Below are 10,339 nucleotides of genomic sequence, written 5' to 3' on the forward strand. Positions count from 1 at the left end.
TTCGCCATAAATATTTATGGTATATAAAGTATGAAATTCTGACATCATAAACAAATCTATGACCTTTAAAAGTAGTTCAAGGCCATTCACATTTGGAACAAGTACTTACATTAACCTAAAGTAGCTTCTTGTGCAATATCACAAAGATCTGAAGACAAAGGTGTGGAAGAACGCATGGGTACATTTTAGATTTGTCTCAAAAACTGACAAACTTTATGCTTAACTGTAACCATATTCCTTCCAGATACGGTAATAAAAGGGACCACAGCTATACTGCTGTAAAGTTAAGGCTTTACAGCTCTTGTGGTTTTCTCTACAACATGCGACAAAGAACCGAACAGATTTGAATTTGGTACTTTCCACTAAACTACATGGCAAAATATTCAGCCAAAATTCTCAGCAAACATAATTATCATTTTTAACGGCCATACCACGTTGAGTACACCGCTTCCCGTTCGATAAGCGAAGTTAAGCAACGTTGGGTCTGGTTAGTACTTGGATGGGTGACCGCCTGGGAACACCAGATGCTGTTGGCATCCCTACGTCAAGTGGGGTTGGTGGAGGATTAGTGCCCCTCCCTGTAAAACAATTAACTCTAAGCCCTTGGCCACCCTGTCTGGGATACATGGCATCTGGCAATGAATGAATGAATCAACCAAACAGCTGTACCTCAATTAGTTTCTGAGATATTTCAATTTCAATTACACAATTTTTGCACCAGAAGTGTGTATATGACCTTCAAAAATAGGTCAAAGCCATTCATTTTTGGCACAAGTACTTGGGTTACCCTAGGGTACCTTCCTGTATAATATCAATATCTAAGAAAAAAAGTGCAAAGAAAAATAAAAATAGTACGAAAACAATAAGCTTCGCCATTAGTATAGCAAAGCTTAATAAGACTAAAACATTAAGCTTCACCACTGATATGGCGAAGCTTACTTAAATCACTTCCTTCCCTGACTCTCAACCACAGCACCAAGTTTGGCCGAATTGGATCAAAACTGAGCTGACCTTCCCCCCAAACCTATGAACTACGACCTTTTTCGGCCACAAATTAATCATCTTTTCCTCTACCGGTCCTCAATCATTATGCTAATTTGGTGCAGTGCCATCTAATTGTTCTTCCGAAATTTTGCAATCAGTCAGACAGGCAGAAAGGCAAATTTAATGGAAAAGTAATTACGGAAAGGAAGGAGAGAGAGAGAGAGAGAGAATGTGTGTGTGTGTGTGTGTGTGTGTGTGTGTGTACTACCTTTTAACTTATAATACTCACATAACAGGGACAACTTCTGGCTTCTGCAACCGCTTCTCTCTTACCTGAAACACACACACAAAAAATGAGAATTAGAATGAGATTACAGGGGGAATTAAGACACTAGTTCCGTATTATTGTCTTAATTATCACACCCTATTTTCGCTTTTGAGAGAGAGAGAGAGAGAGACTTACCACCTTGAAAGAACTTCATGTATTTCTAGACTTCTTGTATTGAAGGGGTAAATAAAAACAATATCTTATCATCAGTTCAACAACTTTCTCCAAAATTGAAAATAAAGTCTGGAGATGCAAAGAATATGATGAAAAACAGGTAATAGGACTGAAAGGTTTTAAACTACTACTACTACCTCCGGCACCTCACCACCTCCACTATTACTACTATTACGACTACTGCTTCTGCGACTGCTACTACAACTACCACCACTACCGTACTACCACCAGCACTACCAGTACTACTATTACTGCTACTACTACTACCAAACACACAAAAACACACACACACACAAAAAAAAAAACTTATTTTTCACTGTTCTCTTGTTCTCTTGTTCAACTAAAATCCTTGTTTGTTTACGTGCAGCTGCCTATAAGGTTACGCAAACACTAGGCAGGAGTTGGCAGAAATTATAACTGACCAGAAGACGGAGCTGCTGCCATAGTTCTTTCACAGCAGTTTTCATGACTACACATCGTCTATCTTGACTGAACTTTATTGTTCTTAACTGGGAGATTTGCGTCTTTTTTGCAGCGTATTTCAGTAACTCAGTGGCAAACTAAGAAAGTATTATAATCTCTAATGAGTTCCCGGCGAAGCATTGAGAGGGGAAGGCAAAAACCCTTTTAGCCGTCCACTAAATATTCATGTGGGGGACAGCTGCCTCCGACATGAATCTGATCTTCCATGTTTCACACGGAAACCCGCGAACAAGTATAATACCAAGGAAAAAGTTTGGGGGTAAATGGTGGTGTATCACGGGGAGTTCCAGACGAGGACAAAACCCTCTTTAGCTCTCCAAAATGACTCACAGGGGGGGCAGCTGCCTCCCCAGTTTCAGGAGTCTTCAATCCATCAAGAAGACTTGGATACACACCGCTACAGAGATAAGCGCGCAAGCAAACACACCGGTTTCCCTTGCCACAGCACGCAGGTAGTCCCCCCACTCCGTCCCGACGTCAGTAGGCGGTATTGGGGGTTGGTGTGGGCGTAGGGCTGGAGGTGTGGGTTGGGGTGGGTGTTGGGGTTGGGGTGCAGGTGAGTGGGCACCTCTACCAGCCCCACCAGCAGTACGCCACTCTTCTCTTCCATCACCACTCTGCTCCCTACAAACGCCCTGCTGTTCCCAGCCAAAGTCCCGCCGCTCCTCCCTCTCCGCCGAAGACATCATTTGGTTCATTGTATTTTTGCAGCGATTGTGCTTTTTGTCTTGCATATTTTAATACCTATAAAAATGGAATTGTAAGCAAAATAAAGAATGGGCTACCTTAGAAATACTAGTGCTTAAAGAGGATGGGAAGAAGTTGATCCACTCTCACACATACACACACACACGTATGTATGTATGTATGTGTATGTATGTATGTGCATGTATATATGTATATGTATGTGTGTAGGTATGTATGTATGTGTGCAATCTTGTAGTTGAAGATCTGTTGTCAATATTTAGAGTTGTGTGTAACTGTGATGTATAAATTGAAAAAAAGTAATTATGAGAAATAGCAAAGGCTAATAAATGAATTAGGCCTACCTGTATATGATTTAGGTCACTCATTCCTCCTCCACATAGACCTATTGGAATTTTGAATCTCGTTTTTTTACATAAGACAAAAAAGTTTAGGGTATATGGCTAAAAATAAAAGGTCAATTCTAGGTCACTATGTCTGGGTTGTTTTCGTCTACTGGAACTGGGTCACTCCTATAACTTCAGTACTACCTCGTGGTTGCGTGAAATTTAATGAACCCTGGTCATGATCCCGTAGCTAAATGGGAGAAAACATAGTACTACGGCTCTACATCGTTTCTATAGCACTTCTTCGTGACGGTCAACTTATTCTAGTGTTACTCTCTTGTTACAATCCAATGAAATTATAACACATTACAACGACATTACATCTTTTCCATAGCACTTCTTCGTGACTCGCACCGTACTTTTATCTCTTGGTACAGTTCCCTGGCAGAATAAGACAACGCTACTGCATTACATCATTCCATAACACTTCCTCATGACTAGCATCATATACTAGTGTTCATCTCCCGTTATGGATCAGCATTCAAGTTGGAGTAATAGCAGTTTTCGGCCAATTTAAAGTGGACGGAGTATCGCAATGTTGGTCAGATTCAAACCTATACTCCTTTCACCTCAACTTACCCAAAGATTTCGTTCTTCCTTAGTTTATTTCACGTATCTGGTTGTCAGAAATGAACATAACTGCATTCTGTACAGAGCACTTCCTCGTGACTAGCATTATAGTTATTTTAGCTTTTGCAACACAGAATTCTAGGTGGAGAGATGGAAATTTTAGGCCGAGGTGATGTACAATCGATATACTGTACTTTTTGTCATGGTTTATTTTTGACCCATTTCCCTCAGATTAACCAGGGAATTATGTGAAGGTTAATTTTTTGCATTCCCTGCCTGCTGCATGCAAGTGTGTGTGTGTGTGTGTGTGTGTGTGTGTGTGTGTGTGTGTGAGATCGTTGTAAGTAGTAACGTGGAGATTAGTTTGTGTGTGTGTGTGTGTGTGTGTGTGTGTGTGTGTGTGTGTGTGTGTGTGTGTGTGTGTGTGTGTGTGTGTGTGTGTGTGTGTGTGTGTGTGTGTGAGATCGTTGTAAGTAGTAACGTGGAGATTAGTTTGTGTGTGTGTGTGTGTGTGTGTGTGTGTGTGTGTGTGTGTGAGATCGTTGTAAGTAGTAACGTGAAGATTAGTGTGTGTGTGTGTGTGTGTGTGTGTGTGTGTGTGTGTGTGTGTGTGTGTGTGTGTGTGTGTGTGTGGAGGATCACAGTAAGGAGCAATATGGAGATTATTTTAGTGTGTGTGTGTGTGTGTGTGTGTGTGTGTGTGTGTGTGTGTGTGTGTGTGTGTGTGTGGTGGTTCTCATTTTGGAGCAATATGGAGATTATTTTAGTGTGTGTGTGTGTGTGTGTGTGTGTGTGTGTGTGTGTGTGTGTGTGTGTGTGTGTGTGTGTGTGTGTGTGTGTGTGTGTGTGGAGGATCACAGTAAGGAGCAATATGGAGATTATTTTAGTGTGTGTGTGTGTGTGTGTGTGTGTGTGTGTGTGTGTGTGTGTGTGTGTGGAGGATCACAGTAAGGAGCAATATGGAGATTATTTTAGTGTGTGTGTGTGTGTGTGTGTGTGTGTGTGTGTGTGTGTGTGTGCGCGCGCGCGCGTGTTTGCATGTGTTGTATATTTTTATAGGCTTGCATGAATCCATGGATGAACGCTGTACCCAAATGACTACTTTTCAGCCTACTATGATGCTAAATTCCCCAGCTTTTATGCTTTCCTTTTCATGTCTCTGAATATTGCTCACTCAGTTTAGGTAACAGATAATAGTGACTGATGATAATGATGATGATGATGATGATGATGAAAAAGAGGAGGAAGATATGATTATTTTTCCTGTGCTTTGAACGTGTAGCACAATTTTTTTCTCTCTCTCCATGTCTGAGTGTGTTTCCTGACGCTTGCATGTTATTTACGTATTTATTTACATACTTTTTATGGGAGGTCTCTGATGTTTTGCTTAGGATGACACGTAATTTTTTTCTTCCAAATTAATGTTTCCTTCTTGTTTGGATGTTTTTGTGTTTGTGTGTGTCTTCCTGTGTTTTAAATGCTTTGATGTTTTTCGAGGACGTACATGTGTGGCGCTCTAATGCTCCAGAGCCTTCATTTTTCGTACCATGTTTTTTTTTTTTTCTGTCTGGATGTTTTTGGGTTGATTTGTGCCTGGGATTATGTTTCGCTGTGTTTTAAATTGCGATGATATTTTGGGGGGTATATCTGTGGTGCTTTTATTTCCCACGACTCTTAACTTTTCGTACTGCGTGTTTAATTCTGCCCGAATGTTTTTGTGTTGATCTGTGCCTGGAATCATGTTTGGTTGTGTTTTTTTACGCCTTGATATATATTTTTTTCCAGGGGGAGAACATGTGTGGTGTTTTATCTCTCCAAATATTTCATTTTTCATACCTACCGAGCGTTACTTGGCCTTTCGGATTTTTTTTTTTTTTACTGGTGAGTTACTTGCCGGTTTTAGATGCTATGGTGTTTTCTGGGGAGTGTATCTCTGTGGTGTTTTATTTTTGTATCATCGGTTTAGGAAGCTCATGAGCGTCTCTTCCTTAGCTCCTTTTTGGGGTGACAGCTGGTTAATTTAAATTTGTACCGGTATGTTATGGTAAGTATATTGGTATTTGAATTAGTTTAGGTGACACAGTTGAGAGCAGTAAGAAGTGATAAGCGAAATAAATCACTAAGGAAAATGTGTTACGGAGATTCCTTAACCGACGAGAATACGAGCCCGTGTGTTTACCTGGTGCTGGTGAGAGAATGTGATTAACCCCTTCAGTAAGATGCCTGATTTCCTATTCCTGTCTTTCACACACAGAATCGTTATATGTTAACTGTAATCTTTTATATAACAAAAAGCCTCGATAGGACCAACAGGACTGTTGCTGTTGGTTTCCTTTGTACTCTTTTCAAGATGTCACTTATCATGCTTCCATTTCTTCAGCCAATTTTCTTCAGCTTAGGGTAAACTTTTGTAAGTGGAAGTTACACACACACACACACACACACATATATATATATATATATATATATATATATATATATATATATATATATATATATATATATATATATATATCCCCTTCATTAATCCTTTCAATTCAAACTACTAATTAATTTTCTAAGCAAAACAGCCTTCGAGGCAGCAAGAATAAAATTAAATACATCTCATTAAACAAAAACCTGAGAGAATGCATGCGTCTCACAATGATTCGTGTGTGTGTGTGTGTGTGTGTGTGTGTGTGTGTGTGTGTGTGTGTGTGTGTGTGTGTGTGTGTGTGTGTGTGTGTGTGTGTGTGTGTGTGTGTGTGTGTGCCTGCGGCATTCCCTGTGTGTGTTTTATGCCAGTAATGCTTGAAATGTTTGGAGTGTGTTTGTGCAGTCTTTATCCCTGAACAACCCGGCGTTAATTTTTTGTACCATCACCATAAGAAACCGGAACTTTGTGGTATTTTTTACACACATACCCTTGTTGTTTGAGATAATGTTTTTTTCTGAAGTTTATGTTTTTTGCGTTGGTATGAGAGCTTGTGGGAGTGTTTGCCTGTCTTGTTTGTGTTGGTGCTTTTGTAAGGGTGTTTTAAGAGAGCTTGCGGAGTATTTGCCTGTTTTTTTTTGGTGGCTGGTGCTTTTGTGTGTGTGTGTGTGTGTGTGTGTGTGTGTGTGTGTGTGTGTGTGTGTGTGTGTGTGTGTGTGTGTGTGTGTGTGTGTGGAGGGAGGAGGTGTTTTATGAGAGCTTGTGTTAGTGTTTGTCTGTGTTTTATCATGGTTGGTGTGTATGTGTGTGTTTTATGAGAGCTTGTGGAAGTGTTTCTCTGTGTTTTATGGTGGCTGCAGTTTTTTGTGTGGGTGTTATATTTCTGTATCAATTTTCATTTCATATTTTGCCTGGAATATTTATTTTCATCATGGGTCATTTCGAGTTTTTCTGGTGTTTTAGTGAATGTACGGTGGTGTAGCAGCCTCAGGTGGTCGGGTGGTAGCGTGTGCGCCTGCCGATTCTCATGACCTGGGCTCAATTCCAATCTTAGGCAGACATTCAGGAGGGTTCAATAGTATGATCTGACAAGTTCGTACCCTGTCAAAGTTTCTTCCTAACAACAGGCTATACAAGTTCTCTCACTCACAGAGACGCACACTTACCAAATACTCTCACCCTACACACTTACCACATACACAATATTACCCTACACACTTACTACATGCCACTGTCACCCTAAACACTTACGCATGCACTCTGTCGTCCTACACACTTACCACACGCACTCTGTCACCCTACACACTTACCGCATGCACTGTCATCCTACACACATACCACAAGTCCTGTCACCCAACACACCTCATGCACTCTGTCATCCTACACTCCACGGCCTGTATTCTAGTCGGTTATGGAGGCTCCCTAGTACTTCTTTTCTTCTCTTATACGGCTGTGTAATATCTTTTTGTATGCTATGTGCGTACGAATAGTATACCGTTATCAGAATGTTTTATGTAGGCTAACAGGAAGGAGAGTAAGGTGCGCAAGATAAGTCGCTTTGGAAAAGGCGTTAGGGAACTTCCTTTTAACCGACGTGGATACGGACACAGAAGCCTTCCACACCTATACCCAAGCGTGAAGCACTGGGTGGGGGTGAATTACTTCCCTCGTGATAAAAAGTGGCACCGTACTTCCAGGCTCTATCAACTAGCCTATACTGCTTTTACTATAACTCGGCGCAACTTTTCCATCTCCCCTCTTGAACTGATTTATGGTAAAAGATTAACAATAAACTACGGTGCTAGTCACGAAGAAGTGTTAAGAAAAGGATGTTGCTGAGTCGTAGTATTGACTTTTTTCTAGCTTTGACCTACGTGAAACAAGCTGCAATAGGACAAAAATCTAAGCCACGTTAGTGTAAAAGGGGTATAGTGACCACTGATGACTTCTTTCCTTCTGTGAGAGAGAGAGAGAGAGAGAGAGAGAGAGAGAGAGAGAGAGAGAGAGAGACAGACAGACAGACAGACAGAAAGAAAGAGAGAATGATAACATATCCGACCACCATCGTCAAGCATGAGCAAGCCATCCGTTCCGATACATATGTTGTTAAAAAAGTTGTCACATTGTTTGGCTGTGTTTTTCTACCATTTTTGGCTGCTGTTTGGTGTTTTATTTTTACATTGACTAATTTTCGTTCCATTTTTCACCTCGTTTGTACGGACTGGGCGTGTTTTCGTTTTTTTTTTTTTTTTTTTTTTTTTTTCCTGGATATGAAAGCTTGTAGCAGTATTTGGTTTTCTCGTGTTCGGTGTGTTTGTGTGGCAATATAATTCAGAAATTTTCGTTCATTACTGAAACTAAAATGTATGGAATGTGTGTGTGTGTGTGTGTGTGTGTGTGTGTGTGTGTGTGTGTGTGTGTGTGTGTGTGTGTGTGTGTGTGTGTGTGTGTGTATTAGTGTCCCAAAATATATATTTTTTTTGGCTTGACACTTAGTTCCAACTAGTGAAAAAAATTATATTTTAAGACATTGTGTGAAAAAATAATTAATTCCAAACTCAGTAATTCCGACATATGTACGATCTGATTCTTTGCCAAATAATAAAATGCAAAGACGACCTGCCCCTGAAATTTTATTTCGGTTTTGTTGTGCTTCTATTTCAGAAACTGTCCTCTGTGACTTCTGTGAAGAAATATACATATATAATTGATACCTGTCAAAAAAAAATTTCATAACTTTTGTAACAACAGATTATTTTATATATAAATGCTTTTGTAATTTTACTATGTGCACTGTAGTGTACAATTACTGAGTTTTATTTAACTGTGAAAGGTACATTTATGACGATCTATCTACCTCATTTTGTATTGCAGTAATGTTCTTAAACAATTGCTTCATTTCCAGAGAGATAACAAATAGAGACTGTAGGCCATCATGATTCCTATCAGAAAAAAACATTTGACAATGGAAACTTTTGGTGGAATCAAATGTCGGGATCTAATGGAAATGCAAATACATGTGTCAAACAAAATTTGATTCCTCAAACTTCTTTTTACATTTTTGGGACAGTCTGGTGCTTATGTGTGTGCATTTTTTGAAAACATTTTTGACCAACACAATTACTACTCCGGGGTATGCAAGTATTTCACAATATTTTAAAGTGTTTTCCCCCCAGCTATAAAACTTTGTTACCTTGTTTGCTTTGGATCTGGCGTTTGGTGTGATTGTGTGGTGTTTTTATATCTGCAGTTTTAGTTCTATTTTCGACTACAGTTGGCTTGTACGGTATTTTATATTCTTTTATTCTTGTTGTTTTTTGAGTTAATAGTTTATGGTGGCGTTTGCGTGTTTTTCTAGCGACTGAGGTGACTTCTGCTTGCACTCATCTTTACAACCTCCGCCCATGAGGTCATGTTTTTGCCGGCATTGGTTTGTTAGCCTGTTTGTCTGTTAGCAGAATTAAGCAAAGACTTACGAACGGAATTGACTGAAAATTTTTTGGCGGTAGGTAATGGCCCAAGGAACAATCCATTAGATTTTGGTGGTGATCCGGATAAATCATCCGGATCCAGGATTTTTTTGCTTGTTTGTCCACAGGATATCTCCAAAAGTTCTCCATGAATTTCAATGAAATTTTGTGGAAGGGTGGGCCATGTGCCAAGAAAGAATTGATTAATTTGGAGGGCCGATCCGGATCGGCATCCGGATCCTGCAATGGCACTGGCGGAGGTATACGCTCTCTGAATGCTTTCTAGTTTTGTTTGTATTATCTTTGGAATGTCTAGAAGAGATGTATGTGAATGTTTTTCTGGTTCCGTTTTTTCCCAATGAGTTTGTGTTTTCTTGTGGAACCGTATTTCCTTAATAGGCAAGTTTTCATTCTATATGTTACCTAGGACGCTGCTATGGTTGTGTGTGTATGTGTGTGTGTGTGTGTGTGTGTGTGTGTGTGTGTGTGTGTGTGTGTGTGTGTGTGTGTGTGTGTGTAGCTCCTCCATTACAGTGACCTGTCTCACTTATTTCATTCTCACTATCAGACAATTATGTTCACCTTAAAATGGCTTTGAATTAATGATAGGGATAATGAAGACTACACCCTATTTGACTGACTGAGCACCTGAGATGTATGGGGTGAGCAGGGTGTGTTTGATTCGCGGCTGCTGATTGGCCGCCGCTGATGTGATCGAAACAGACGTCAGATGATCGATAATATTTAAAATACTTTATGGTGTTCCTCGGAGTAGGAGATTCAATTCATCAAATACACGAAGAATTATTTAAGATGTTCTTCATTT

At 39.9% G+C, this 10,339-nt stretch overlaps 1 non-coding gene across 1 annotated transcript; it reads left to right on the forward strand.

The window, feature by feature from the left end:
- The first annotated feature begins 417 nt into the window (after positions 1 to 417).
- Positions 418 to 536, forward strand: LOC145407346 (5S ribosomal RNA). Its single transcript, XR_013898707.1, has one exon. It is a non-coding gene; the product is annotated as a 5S ribosomal RNA (ribosomal RNA).
- Positions 537 to 10,339: the final 9,803 nt, after the last annotated feature.

Source organism: Coenobita brevimanus, chromosome 72, assembly GCF_032717465.1.
Source record: "Coenobita brevimanus isolate Jiangsu-jjx chromosome 72, ASM3271746v2, whole genome shotgun sequence".
In the NCBI taxonomy this organism is placed as follows: domain Eukaryota; kingdom Metazoa; phylum Arthropoda; class Malacostraca; order Decapoda; family Coenobitidae; genus Coenobita; species Coenobita brevimanus.